Here is a 15,145-nt window from a genome sequence, read left to right as displayed (position 1 = left end):
AAGTGCAAACAGTGCTCACCCCTCCCCCATCCGCCATCACTGCTAAGTTTCAAGAGTTCATATACTGAGAGTAGAAACCACTTTGAGCATTTCCTTCATGCTTTTCAGTCTGATGTGAGTTTTTTTTCATTCTTGAAATGTGATTGGTCAGAGTTAAGTCTTTCTGATAAGCAGAGGCTATGCGTTTGGGGTGGTTCTAAGTATGTTACTTATATTACTGTCCTTCCAGTGTGGTATAGCATTTCTGAAAAAAAGAAGCTCGGATATAAATATTAAAAAAAATACTTCTTATGAATAAACTGATACTATGAAAACAGAAGTGGGTAATTGAACAGTAACTGAACAGTACAGTTTTAAAGGTATGTTAATTAAAGATTATTCTGTGAATATCTTTGGAATTAATGATTGAAATTAATTATTTTACTGCTCCAGTTTGTATTTTAATGCACATTCTGTCTCTTACATTAAAAAGGAAGTGGTACGTTCAACGTTACAACTAGAATGATACTTATTGTGTATCAGGATGAAGTGTCTTTTATTTACACATGCTCTGTAAAAAGTTATTTTGGTTTCAGTGCCAAACAGTGCCTTTAGTATAGTTCAATAATAAATCATACAGATAAATGTGTTTATCTACAAAGATAATTTGTTCTGTTATCTTGTTCACATTTGTAGATATCACTTTTCTGCCTCATTCTCTTCTTTATATCAGTTATATACATATTCTTTCCTTCGTAAACATTACATCTCATTCTTTCTTCATCACATGATTTCTCTTTATACTGGTTCTGAAAACACTGCAGGCTGTAATGGATTAAGGGATATGAACTGCTTAAATAATAATTTGTTGAAGAAGGCACTATAAAAGGAAAGGAAACAAGGCTGTTTAGTGCATGATTTCAGACGTGAATGGCTTAATGGTTTAATAATACTGGAAAAGAAAAATATACACATGTTCTGGTTATGCTTAGCTCTTATTCCTAACTCTAATGCAAACCAGTGATACTCACTGTTAGATGAAGTTGCTCGCCTTTCATTGTTTTCATTTAATTACACCAAAATGATATATTATGTATTTACGTTTTTTCCCTTACATTATAGTTAAGCTATCAATTTTCAGGTTCTTTCTTTTTTCATATCACTGCAATACTCATGAAATATATATGCAGTAATATAGCTAAGTGGTGTTCTGGAGATTTATATGAGTGATAGTATGAATGGATATGTGTGTATGCAAACATTTATTTACCTATATATATATATATATATATATATATATATATATATATATATATATATGTATATATATATATATATATATATATATATATATATATATATATGACAGCAGACATTTATTTACATATATATATATATATATATATATATATATGTAGAAGGAGAGAAAGAAGAAACAAACAAGTGAGCCCAAAGCACAAACGCCATTTATATGTATACAAATTAACATTTATTTATTCTTTCTCAGTTTCTGTTTTGTCCAAAGCAGGCTTGCTGGGGACCTGAAGCATATCCCAGTACTCAGTGAGTATTAGGCTGATAAACTAATCCTAAACAGGGTGCAAGTGTTCTACAAAACAGCAGGACATACACACACACACACACACACACACACACACACACACACACACACACACACACACACACACACACACACACACACACACGTATATCTGTACATTTCAAGGTCTGACAAGCTGCTGTTTGAAAATTTGTTAGGAACCCATATACACACACACACACACACACACACACACACACACACACACACACACACACACACACATATATATATATATGTAATGTCTATAGATATGTCTATATAAATGTGTGTGTGTATGTATACATTGTGTACATGTGTGTATATATATATATATATATATATATATGTATATATATATATATATATATATATATATATATATATATATGTTTATATATACATATACACACACACATTATATTATATTATATTAAAGTAAAGAGAGAGATAATTAAACTAATGAAATTGATTTCAAAAATCTGTAACTGAATCTAGTATAGCAGTTTCTAGCAAAATGGACGTTTTAATACATTTGTGAACTTTTTGTTGAATTACTATGTGGTAACAGCATGCTGCTACAATATATTCTTTCAGCCGCAGGAGAAAACATATCACACCTTTCAAACAGGAAAGACTTGAGTCTCATGTTGCATTCCAAAGCAACTGAATGTTGAGCAAAATTGTACTGATATAGGTTCATAGGTTCATAGGTAGATACTAGGCTATCTGCCCGAAGGCATTTATAAGCCTAGCCGGAATGTGCTGGCTTTCGCCGCCCCCTTAGATTAGTTCCCTGTGCCTCTGTCCAGCAGAGCCATTGAAGTGATCCCCGGGGTAAACTTTATGTTTCCCATCCACTCAACAAGGTTTCTCTTGAAGAGGGTTAGCGAGGAGCTCTGCCTAATGTAGATTGGAATCTTGTTCCAGAGCATGGGAAGTCTCTGGGACAGGAATCTATCCCTCCAGCACATCCTATTTATTGTTGTGGTGAGGTTTAGATCCCTGGAGCGTGTGGCTCAAGGGGATATGGTTTTCTTTAGGTGGAGCATGTCCATCAATTCTGGACTGGACACGGCCTTGTATGTCAGGCAGAGATCACCTCTGAGCAGGCGGTATGCAACCGAGTACAGCTGGAGTTTCTTCAGTCGAACTGCATAGTGCATCTGCTTGAGGCCAGTGATCCTCTTGGTGAGGTGCTTCTGTGGCCTTTCCAGTTGTTGCAGGTGTCTTGTAAGGTACATCCCAAATGGGGCATTGTATTCTATGATGGGTCTGATGAGTGATGCATAGAGGGACCCAATGACCTCTTTTGATCTGGATGCAAACCCTTTTGTGATTAGGTGGGCCACATAGAAGGATTTTGTAATCACTTTGGCAATGTGATTATCAAAGGAGAGCTTACTATCTACTTGAGTCCCCAGATCCCTTATTACATCTTCCATATTTAGGGGGCTACCACCTATGTGGTAATTTGTGGGTACTTTGTTTTTTCCAAAGGGGATGACTATGCACTTTTTGGCATTTAGCTTGAGGCCATGGTTTTGACACCAGGTATCTGTCTCAGTGAGACCCTTTTGGAGGATGTCTGTGCCAGCCAGAGAGTCAGTTATAGCCCCAAGTTTGCAGTCATCTGCGAACTTGGTCAGCCATAGTTCTCCTGTGCTTGCCTGTAGCTCTGGGAAGTATATGCTGAACAGGAGGGGTCCTAGGACTGAGCCCTGGGGAATGCCACTTGTAACTGGTTTAGAGTCAGACCTAACTCCCGCAACTCTTACCATGGGGGTTCTGTCCATGAGCCAGTTAGCAACCCATCTCATGACATAGGGGTTTATGTTCAGGCTGATGAGCTTGTCTATAATACCTGAGTGGGGAATGGTGTCAAAGGCCTTTGCGAGGTCTAGGTAAGCTATGTGGACCACCTTTCCCTCACCTATAGCCTTGGTAACTGTCTCAAAGAAGTCCACCAAGTTTAGGAGGCATGATCTGCCCTTAACAAAGTCGAACTGGGTAGGGTCCAGTGTTTGGAGGTTTCCAATGTCTCTGTTAATGAGATCCACGATGATGCACTCCATAGCTTTGCAGACCAAGCTAGTCAGGCTTATAGGGTGATAGTTCCCGGGGTCCGTTGTGGCTCCATCTTTGTGGAGTGGAATAACCGTTGCTGTGCACCACTCTATGAGTACATAGCTTGTGGAGAGGCTGAGTTTGAACAGTGTGTTTAGGTGAGGGGTTAGTTCATCGTTGAGCTCGTGTAGGATGCAGCTTGGGACACCATACGGTCCCATTGATGCTGTGTTTTTGGCTTTGGAGAGGGCTGCTTTAACCTGAGTGTCTGTGATTTCAGGGGCACTACATTCTTCTGGTATAGTTATGGGCCCTTTTGGGGGTGAGAGGGGGTGAAGTTTGCACTGAACCTGTCTGCCAGGATGTTGGCGATATTGGTCGGTTCAGTGTATTTTATGTCATTCTGCATAATCTCCGAGCAGATCTGAGAATTGCCACTTAGATTCTTAACATAGCTAAAGAATGCCTTGTGGTTATCTTTGGAGTTCATGGCAATTTTTCTTTCGAAGCTCGCCTTGGATGATTTTATGAGGGAATGTAGTTTCTTGCTGATACTGATCAGGGATGTCTTCTCTTCTTGGGATTTTACTCTTGTCTGTACTAGTTTCCTTCATCTATTGTATAGCTTATTTATGGCAGGGGTCCACCAGACTGGTTTCCTTTTCTTGGAGGAGTGAGTCTTGGTTTTGTTTGGGATAGCACATTCTTGTAGGTGCACATAGAGTGCATTAGTAAAGAATTTTGCAGCTTGGACAGTGTTATCCTTTAGCATGGGAACTTTGAAACTTCCCACCTCGGTCTTAAGTAATGTGAAGTTTGCTTTTGAAAAGTTTTTCACGGTTGTTTCTTTGACCGGGGGTGGTGGAAGAATGTGGATATCCAGAGTGATTAGTTTATGGTCAGATCTAACCAGCGAGGGGTTGACCTCCGGTGTGGAACACCGGTCGCCCATGTTGGTGATGACCAGGTCCAATATGTTGTCACCTCTGGTGGGGGTGTTGACCAGTTGATCCAGGGCATTTGAGTTTATAAATTCTAGGAAATGTTGGGCAAGGGAGTTTGTACTTGAGTAGTTCTCCCAGTTAATGTTTGGGTAATTGAAATCACCCAATATCAGGGTGTTTGGTAGGACCTTTATGTTTCCCAGTGTTTCCAGGAATGCGGAGTGGGGGTCCTGGGACATGGTGGGTGATCTGTAGCAAGCTATAATTTGAATAGCAGTTTTGCCCATTGTTAGCTGCACGTGGATGATCTCTGAAGCATCGTGTTGTGCCACTAGCCTGGAGGTGTGGGTATCCCTGACAAATATGGATTCTCCCCCGCCTTTTGTATTTCTGTCCAGGTTTTGTGGATGAAATGTATGGTATGAGTTGTAGCCTGGTAGTGCTGGGTTGCTCTCTGGAGCCTTAAACCAGGTTTCTGTTACTGCACATATATCGATTTTCTCCATACTGAGAATGCCTCAAGTGTGTGCATTTTGAGGTTTAGACTTCTGGCATTGAGTAGCATTACCTTCAGTTTTTTGTTATATGTGCTATTTACAGCAGTGGGTTTGTCTTTTGAGCCTTGCCTAAAAAAGGAACTATGGGGGTGGCAAGAGCCTTGGCCAGTATTCAAAAGCCTAAGGGTGACAGGTGCAAGCCGTCTCTAGCGAAGCAGCGTGGCTTGTCGAGCATGTCATCCCAGGCTGACAGACACTGGATCCCCTTTGAATGACACCAGATTGTTCAAATTGATAATTTTTTCTCTATACCATTGTATCATTCTTGGTGAGGGCAGGATGCTACTCAGGGTCAGGGTCATACCGGCCTGGGCTACATGATCAGAAACCTCCTCCATGTCTCTTTTCATGTAGTTCAGGGAGGTACGGCTCAGGTCATTCACACCAACATGGACAATGACAGAGTCATATTTGTACTTGTTCTGGAGTGACCTGAGTGCTTGTGTTATGTGGTGGATCCTGGCACTCGACAGGCAGCTAACAGTAACCTTCTCCTTGTTCAGCCATGTGAGTGGGACGTCAGTGTGCCTGACTATAGAGTCATCTATTACTAGTGTGTTGGGTATGTTATTTTGCCTTAAGGGCTGTGTGCAGCACACTAGTTTTGTGAAATATATGTTTCATGGTTTGTGTTGGGAGGTGGAAGTTGCTTGGATGTCTGCTTTGGAGGTCTCTGTTGCTTTTGCAGATTTTTATTTATTGCCTCCGAGTATGTTTTTGTGTATTTATGTGTGTTTTTTACCGGTGCTGGTTTCATAGGTCTATGTGAGACTGGTGGTGTGATGCAAGTAATTCCCTTCTCCTCTTGACTGCCTGGTCCAGTCTTGGGTTGAGAGAGCTTAGCCTCCAGTTTGGCTGTATAATTGCATCTCTCACATGTATTAGTGTTTGGTGTAACATTGCCTCAAAATGCCCAGATTCACCAATTGGACCGAAGAGTACACCTGAAACTGCCCTTTGGACATGCTTGGATAGGTACAGTGAACTGTTTTACTGATTGGCTGGTAAGGTCGAATAGAGACCCTTGTCCTTCTCTACAGTATAGGGGGGGGTCTAGTGCTAAGGTTTATTAGTGCTTGCTATGAGTTTTGAGCAAGTGCCGTATGAAAAGTGAGTGGTTTGAGTGCTTTAGTTGAAAGTTTGTCTAATTCCAAGAGAAAAATTGAAGAGTAGACTTTGTGGAGCTGGGAATAGTTATACCCTAGCTAACCGGTACTGCCCTGCGTGCAAAACCGCGCAAATGCGGGTTTTATAGCAGGGAAATGAAAGAGATAGAAATTAGCCCAAAATGGCCAATAAACTACTAATTTATGGGCTGAAACCACTCCTCCAGGGACAGATAGGCTACTCAAAGCTCCCTCTCTCACAGTGAACAGAGAAACTTCCTTCTATCCAAGTAAGGTATGGGCAAGCACAGCCCTGAATTCAACACTAACCTGAAAACTGGACTATACTAGCTTAGAAAGGTGGGAAAACAAGTATTTTTTTTTGTTTTTTTTTTGTGTTTTTTCAGAAAATAAAACAGATACAATAAAAATAAAACTTTAAATGCACAGAAATGGCTATCATACTTGAGTGTGTAGCCTGCAACAGTTAAACAGGTAATTTAAACACAAAAATGACTTTGTTAAAGTGCAGGCAGTAAAATAAGTATAACATATAGCTGAAACAAGCTTTTTAAATCACAGAAACTCTAGAAAATCAGTGTTTTAGGTGGAATTAGCTAAAGGCAGCACGAAAATTCAGAAAAATGATACTTAATCACTCCAAAGTCTCTCTTTTGTCTCTCTGCTGCTGTAGAACTCTGCAGGGCACCAGGCAGGAGCTTGCTGAGCTGCATACTATGAGAATAATACACAGAACTTGCAGATGAAAACTACCTAGGTGAGGTTGCAAAAAATTGCCTGAACAGTACACATGAAGAAGTTGTCACTTACCAGTTAGGCATATGCTAGGTAGTCACAGAAACAAGAATGCAAGATTCAAATGACATGTGCCTTTCTGTGACAAAATGTCTGTGAGTTCAAATATTTGAACTGGTGTCTTATTGCCAGCAATCAGAAGATGCGGTTTGCAGTGGTTTGTGCATATAATCTGAGGCATGCAAAGTTGGCCTGTAAGAACAAGGCTCAGTAGGCATGCATTCTAGCATTGACAGGCTAAAATTAATTTAAGAAGCCCATAAGAGAGAAGATTGCAGACATGTGAACAGCAAATTAGTGTAATAGACATCACTTGCCTTTGATCAGTCACCTAAGATACAAATAAAGACAGACCAACTAAATGATTAGTCAATTATTTAAATGGTAATCCTATATATTAACAATTCTGATTTAGATGATGGCTGTTTATAATAACTTTACTTTGTGACTCAGTTCAGTTATCTGCCAGAATCTAATGCAGTCACAGCACTTTAGATGCAGAGAGGAGAAAAAGGTTATGTGTCATTTGTAAGGAGAAAAACAAAGAAGCAGTTCAGCTTTGTGGTAAAAGAGATTATTTAACTGTGAAACAAGTAAAACATCTTGGAACTGCAAGCTTTTTCCCATGAAAAGAGCCCCTGCACATCTGTTAATACATCAGGCAGTTTCATCTTTTAAGCCAGAAATTCAGAACATTCCGGGAAGAATCAAAGCAACTCCTGCAGTTATAGCAAACAGGGATTATTATTTCCTTCCTTAACCTTGTTAAAATTACACAGTGGCTAGCCACTGACCACCTGCAGTACGGAGTAACTCAGATAATTGTGCAACACTTAACTACGTGAGGACCATTACTAAATTAACTTGTCAACCAAGAATGCCCACCTGAGCATACCTCTCAACCTGGAAACATCAAAAATCTGGACAAGGCCCATGAAAAATATGTACAAGTCTGTACATGGATTAACATATAATTTGCATACATAATTATGTAACCCCACCCACTCAAATGGAATTGTTGGGATACCAACTTTCAAACGCAAACTGAAGAACAGACAACCAAAGTATGGCACCAGAGTCCCCTGGCAGCCATTCCAATTTCCCATTACCTGGCTATTTTGCCCCATTTACCATAAACACTAATGTGTGCATACTGCTTTAGTTCTACAATGATTATTTGGATTTTATTTTTACATTTTATAGCACAGCAATGCACAAACACTAATAGACTTCTGGTAAACAAAGCAATACTGTCTCACAATGAAAATAGACTTGGCATTAAAACTTCTCTGCCCTTGAAACTCGCATTCATTGAAACAGCATTGAAACCCACACCACATCCAAAGAAAATGCATCTGGCCAGTGGTGGATAAAAATTTCCTTTGGGCTGTTTTCAAATCATTGGCCCCTTGCACACGAAGCAAGAAACCTACATGTGTTCTTTTCTTTGATACACCTTTCTGACTTTATTAAATTATATTCCTTATATAATACAACACACTTGCTATACAGAGCGCATTTTAAATTTATTGTTTGAACATTTTTCCAGTAGGCTGTACTGTAGGCAATGAAACAAAATGCATGAACCAATAATGACAAAACTGCCAGAACATTTCCATCATAAAAGTGTACTTCCACACCCACACTATAAATAGAATGACAGTAGTGTAAGCCATAGGCATCTTGCACAGCTTCTCACACTTATTTTCAATATCATTTTTTTGGGGGGTGGGGGCAAAAGGTCAAAAACCAGGGACACATTTTAAACATTGCTTGTATAATTTTGTAAAGTTGCTAGAATAAAATGTTGCATTACCACCATGCATTTCACTGGCAAGTCTTGACCCCAGGACCCTATGCACTATAGTCAGAACAACATACCACTATGCCAAATCAGCAGCTTCCTGAAAAATAGCAAGACTGAAACTTAATGGCTATCATTTAATGGATTCATTTCTCACTTCTCACCATAGCTCTCAACCTCTTAGCACAAAAAACCTGGGCAATATGGTGTTTGCAGACTCAGTCATTTGATATACAAGATTTGTGGACAATGTTTTTATGTTATGGCAAGGGACTGAACAATTGTTTCAAGATTTTATTGGTTATCTAATTATGTCCACAGATTCTTTGAAATTTACATATAATTACAGTGTGCAAAAAATAGAGTTGTTGGATTTGACTGTTTGTAAACATTCTCTGACCAATATTAGGACTAGCTTGTACAGGAAACCGGTCAGGAAAAATAACTTGCTACATAGTAGGAGTATGCACCCCAATCACAGCAAACGCAACATAGTAACTGGACAAGTGGTGAAACTAATGAGATTACGTAATGATGACTTGGAATTAGAGTCAGCTCTGGCATCTCTGAAATTAGATTTAATAGAAAGAGGTTATAATTTTAAGGACGTTGATAAATGTATTAAAGAAGCATGGAGAAACAGGGCGACCGGGTGTAAACCGTATTTTAATGGGAATTCAATAGGTGAGAGCCCCGTGTCCATGAGTGAGAGGAAAGGTTGTGATAACATTTGCCCAAGGATGACTTTGACATATGCAAGTAATATAAATATTGCATGTGACGTTATTAACAGGATCTGGGATATACTCTCAACAGTGGATGAGTTAAAGTGTGTATTAGGTGTAAAACCTAAGTTCAGTTTTAGAAACAAGACACTGAAGGGTCAACTTTGCTATAAATCCAGTTTGCCTAAGTTATTGATAAACCTGTCAGAGCAGGTACATACACCTGTAGGAATTGTAGTGCCTGTGTCTTTATACATGCAGGCACACACTTTACACATCCAGTATTAGGGTTTAAGGTAGAGTGTTCACACTATGCTGATTGTAGAACAAGGAATATGGTATACTTCAGTTATTGTGTTGTGTTTTCATACTACATTGGCTAAAACTAATAGGCAATTCAAAGACAGGATATTGGAACATGTCCAAGATATAAAAAATATGAAAGAAAATAGTGCATTAGCCATGCATTGAAAGAAAAAAGGTAGGGAACACACTTTTAAGTTTTTGTCTTTGGAATTAGTTGCAGATAGGAAAAGAGGAGGTGATATGAAAAATATCACTGAAGCCGCAGAACAGAGATGGATAATGTTACTGCGTGCAGATAAAGTGCCAGGTTTAAATAGTTTGGTTTCCATCAAACCTTTTCTTAAAGCTAGACAGCTCAAGCATTAGCATATGTATTAAGGTAAATCATGTGTTATCTTTTTAAATGTTTTAATTGATGCACTAATTGATGTATTTAATGATGGAAGGGAGAGGTATTTAAAGAGTCTGTTGTATCATTTAATTGTTTTTAGTCTGATGAAGAGGTGGACCCTCGAAAGTGCTTACTATTTTCATTAAATTGGATATTGTTTTTGGATTGTCTGATGTGTTGCTTCCAGTGTTTTTCTACTATTTGTTAACATACTACTATGCCAAATCAGCAGCTTCCTGAAAAATTAGAAGACTGAAACTTAATGGCTACCATTTAGTGAATTCAGTTCTCACTTCTCACCATAGCTCTCAACCTCTTAGCACAAAAAACCTGGACAAAGCCAATAATGGGGGGAATACAAATTCAGTTCTCACTTCTCACCATAGCTCTCAACTCTTAGCACAAAAAACATGGAAAAGCTCACAAGTGGTGGTGGCTAGGGACTTACCAGGGACACATTTTAAACATTGCTTGTGTAATTTTATAAAGCTGCTAGAATAAAATGTGTTACCACCATTCATTTTACTGGCAAGACTTGAACCCATGACCCTATGCACTACAGTCAGAGCAACATACTACTATGCCAAATCAGCAGCTTCCTGAAAAATTGGAAGACTGCAACTTAATGGCTGTCATTTAGTGAATTAATTTCTCACTTCTCACCACAGCTCTCAACCTCTTAACACAAAAAACCTGGGCAAAGCTCACAAGTGGTGGTGGCTAGGGACTTTAGGCTATTTTTACCCTGTACCCAATGTACAGGGTTTGAACCAGAGTACCTCTAGCCACCAGGTGTATTAATGAGGGGGGGCATTTTCACCTACACACACACACACACACACACACACACACACACACACACACACACACACACACACACACACACACACACACTGTAGAGTTAGTTTCCTTACTTCAGCTGCAGAATTGCCGTTCCCACTCATCTCCTTACTTGGAGTCCCAGCTGCAGATTCTGAAAGTTAGTTTCCGTAGTGCAAGTTAGTAATGACTCATCTCCTTACTTGGAGTCCCAGCAGCATCTTCCCGCTCACATTTGTGCAGCCGGAAATGTGTGAGCTCCTTGAGCTGAATTCCGACAGGCTGGTAGCCCTGACGAAGCTGACGTCATCGTGAACGTGATGCCGTCAGCTCTAACAGTGCGGAAATTAAAAAAACAAAAGAAAAAATCAGAAATCAAGGGGTACCACTCGGGAATCGTGGCACCCCTTCATTTGAAGCCCAAAACTCGGTAAAAGCCGAGTAATTCGGCATGGCTGGGAGGTATGCACCTGAGTGGTCCTACTAATGATGTCACAGTCATTAAAGGAGATCTGCATATAGATTTCCAGCCCAGCACCACGACTGAAAAAGAAAGGTAATATTTCTTCATGATGTACTTGCAAAGATAAAAAGGTAGCAGTTAATTACAAGAGGGTTCTCCATACTTTACTAATGTTACTAAGATTACACCAAAGTATTTGTACTTTTTTCATTCTAGCACTACAGGTCACTTAATGCTCATGGAACTCTTTTTGTCCTTGTAAGTTTTCCCTCGCCAGCATGAATTTGTGCAGTATACATTTACAGCACTCTTCTTTTTTAACCCATTTTTATAGTATCTTAAAATAAAGCTGTAGAACAAATACATCTTTAAACCAAATTACATTTTATTTTAAACTTTACTATTGTGCTTTTTTAAAGGAATGGGTTATAGCAGCCTATCTAGTGCTGAAGTAATTGTAAAATTAGCATTAATTCAAATGTCATTGGACTTGTACAGTCATTTTCAAGTATTTAGGAGACTTTCAGCTAGGCTATCATTCGCAGATTTGTTTACTTATTTATTTATTTTATTTTCATTTGTTAACTTTGATTGTCCAACTGGACTAAAGCCTATTTTCACTAGAGGTTCAGGTAAAAAAAAGTTCCATGTTAATGTAACAGTTAATATAATGTTTACACAGTGCCAGCATTCTGATATAATGAATCTGAGAAACTTGTCATGGATAGATATTTTGTCCAAGATGAAAAGCCATAGAGTTTAGTAGTCTTAAAGTGACCTTAGGAGTAAAGAGAGGGAAAATAAGTAGAATAATATACAGGTTATGCTAGGAAGAAGTACAGGAAATGGGATAAAATTAGGAAAGCATGGAGGATCGTAATTTAAAAATGAAAGTAAGTAAGCAGGTGATAGAAACAGATTGCTAATAATAGAGAAAAACAATATAAATCTGGATGCGTAACAATGCATCTGTATAAATTCTTAACCACATCTTGTGAAGTACCAAATCTTTATTCCACATTTTTCTTTCAATGAGCTACAGTGAAATACACCGTTCTGCAAAGCTGAATGTTTACATTTCCTTATAGTAAGGGTGAAGAAGCTGTTTTTGACAGAGAGAGATTTTGTGTCATAAAGTCCTTGAGGTCACAAAGAGTCAACTTCTTTAAAAAAACAAGAACAAATGGTAAAGCTAAGTAGTGTGTTGTCCTCATTGATTATGCAGGCTAGGAAAGAGCAGGTAAATAAAATAAACAGTGCTACTACTGTGCACCATACTCCATAGAAAGGTACAGTAAAATTTGACAGCAGCATCTAATAAACAGAAAACAGAGAGTAAAAAAGCTAAGGAGACGTACACAGTAGGTGAGCAGTTTCTAGTTCTTCATTCAATACTCGTATCCCATACATATTTATATATATATATATATATATATATATATATATATATATATATATATATACATGTGTGTGTGTGTGTCCGAGGCACATATACTAGAGTAACATAATATAAAGTTAAGGTGATCACACCATGGAAGGTCATCCCTAAATGGGCTCAAACATAATGTGGATAAATGTAATGAGAACATCTGCCTACAATATCAAAGATTCTGCCTTCAGTATATAAAAAAGTGATCAGATGATTATGACCAGGCATATTTCTGAAATGATTACTTTATGCAGGAGACAGCACCTTGCACCCCCATATGGGAGGGGGGTAGCAAACCACTCCCAAGCTGCATATTACTTTGATAAATGAAATTCTTGTTTTACACACACACACACACACACACACACACACACACACACACACACACACACACACACACACAAACTCACAAATGGCTTTCTTATTTCTGAGTAGATTCAGATAAAAACACAATATTTCAAAATGCAATGCTCAGATTGGTATAATCCAAATGTTTGTATTTCAGAAGAAGAACCAGCACCCATAAAGACTTTCGTATGAAACTATAAGACTAGAACCAACTGTCTGCTTCCTACAGATAAGGTACACAAATATGGTTTGACAAACTCTTGTCACAAAGATAGACATTGGCTCTCCTTGAATAGACAACTAGCAAAAAAATATATATATAATGTACATCTGTAGGAAACAGCATTTATTATATTTCATGCACGCTATACACATCATATACACACACATATATATATATACATACACACACACACACACACACACACACACACACACATATACACACACACACACACATATACACACACACACACACACACATACATATCATCATACACACCATATATATCATGTACATCATGGCAGTATCAAAAGATTTTTCATGACATGGAGGTACCATTAAATAAGGAAAGTTAAATATGCAGTCACTTCTGCAACAACAGATGGTGCCTCTTTAACTGTCCTGTGGGCTTTACTATGGGCATTTGCTTTGATCTGCATTCAGAGGATGAAACAGCAATGACTGTAGCCTATTTGCTTAAAAATGTAATTAAAAAATGCAGATCATATTAGTCAAAATGTTGGACCTATGTGAAGTACATAATGTATAGTGTGAATCAGTTTTGGAACTGCTTTCCTTAATGCTGAATGCCGAGAATTACTTGAAGAATTGCATTACAAAAATGGATTATTTATTCAGCAATAGTTGCAAATGTCAAGGAGAAAATAGTTCATAAAATTTCACACCTATCTCTACCAGGGCATGATGCTTTCTAGGGCTTAAAAGATTTCATTCCAAGTTGTACTTCCCTTATTGACAAGGTTTAACAGAAGAGACTTAGCCTTATTGTTAGATAACAATAGCTATGTAGTTACAATACTACCAAGGTGTGTTTGTTTTTATCTCATAAAAAGAAGTGTAGATATAATGACAATCAAAGACCATAGCAAAATCAGAATTTTGGAACATATCAAACATATTTATCCTACTATGAATATTATGACATGAGGGTAATGTGTACATCACAAAAATCTTAGAGTCTTTGGGCCTAGAGATCTCAACATATGTTGCAGTGGCTTCCTACTAAAGCATTTGACTGTGGCTAACAGCTTAACATATTGGGTTGAGATGAATGAGAGTTTGCTGACTTTGTTAAGCGAGTAAAATCTCTTCATAAAAGATCACATTATTTGAAGTCCAGAATTTTATTTAAGCCAGTACTTCCACCGAAGGCATTTATGCTGAGGTGTTAGTAGTGAAATAATGAGACTGTGCTGACTTATGTCATATTGGCTTTCTTCAATTCTTCAATGTAGTCGAATAATTTTATTTAATGTTGGTTTACATTCTTGCTTCCATTGTTTGATAAAAAATAAAATCCAACTTCTGTCAACATTATATCAGTGGAAGATACGAAATAAAATTAAAACGTAATAGGTGTGTGTGTGTGTGTGTGTGTGTGTGTGTGTGTGTAAATACCCTTACTCAAAATAATCCAGAGTACACAGATTCATAGATTTTTTCTAAAACTATGGGTGGAGGAGACCATTGAGAAGCTCAGCTGTATCATCCATTACTAATGGGAGACTAATAATGTTCCACATTAGGTAGACTCTCTCATATCCCCAGGGAAAATTTGAAAATATATT

The 15,145-nt window shown here is 38.2% G+C and overlaps 1 protein-coding gene across 2 annotated transcripts in view; it reads left to right on the top strand.

Moving 5' to 3' along the window:
* The first annotated feature begins 235 nt into the window (after positions 1-235).
* GRAP2 (GRB2 related adaptor protein 2) overlaps positions 236-15,145 on the top strand; it is an 874,362-nt gene continuing 859,452 nt past the window's right edge. For both annotated transcript variants that reach the window (XM_044068624.1, XM_044068600.1), the window contains exon 1: positions 236-359. The gene's annotated coding sequence lies outside the window, so the exon portion shown is untranslated. The remainder of the gene's footprint in view (positions 360-15,145) is intronic.

This window comes from Protopterus annectens, chromosome 1.part0, assembly GCF_019279795.1.
Source record: "Protopterus annectens isolate FY-2018-M chromosome 1.part0, PAN1.0, whole genome shotgun sequence".
NCBI classification, from domain to species: Eukaryota; Metazoa; Chordata; order Ceratodontiformes; family Protopteridae; genus Protopterus; species Protopterus annectens.
Note: the sequence above shows the minus strand (reverse complement) of the source record. Positions and strands in the feature narration are given on the sequence as shown.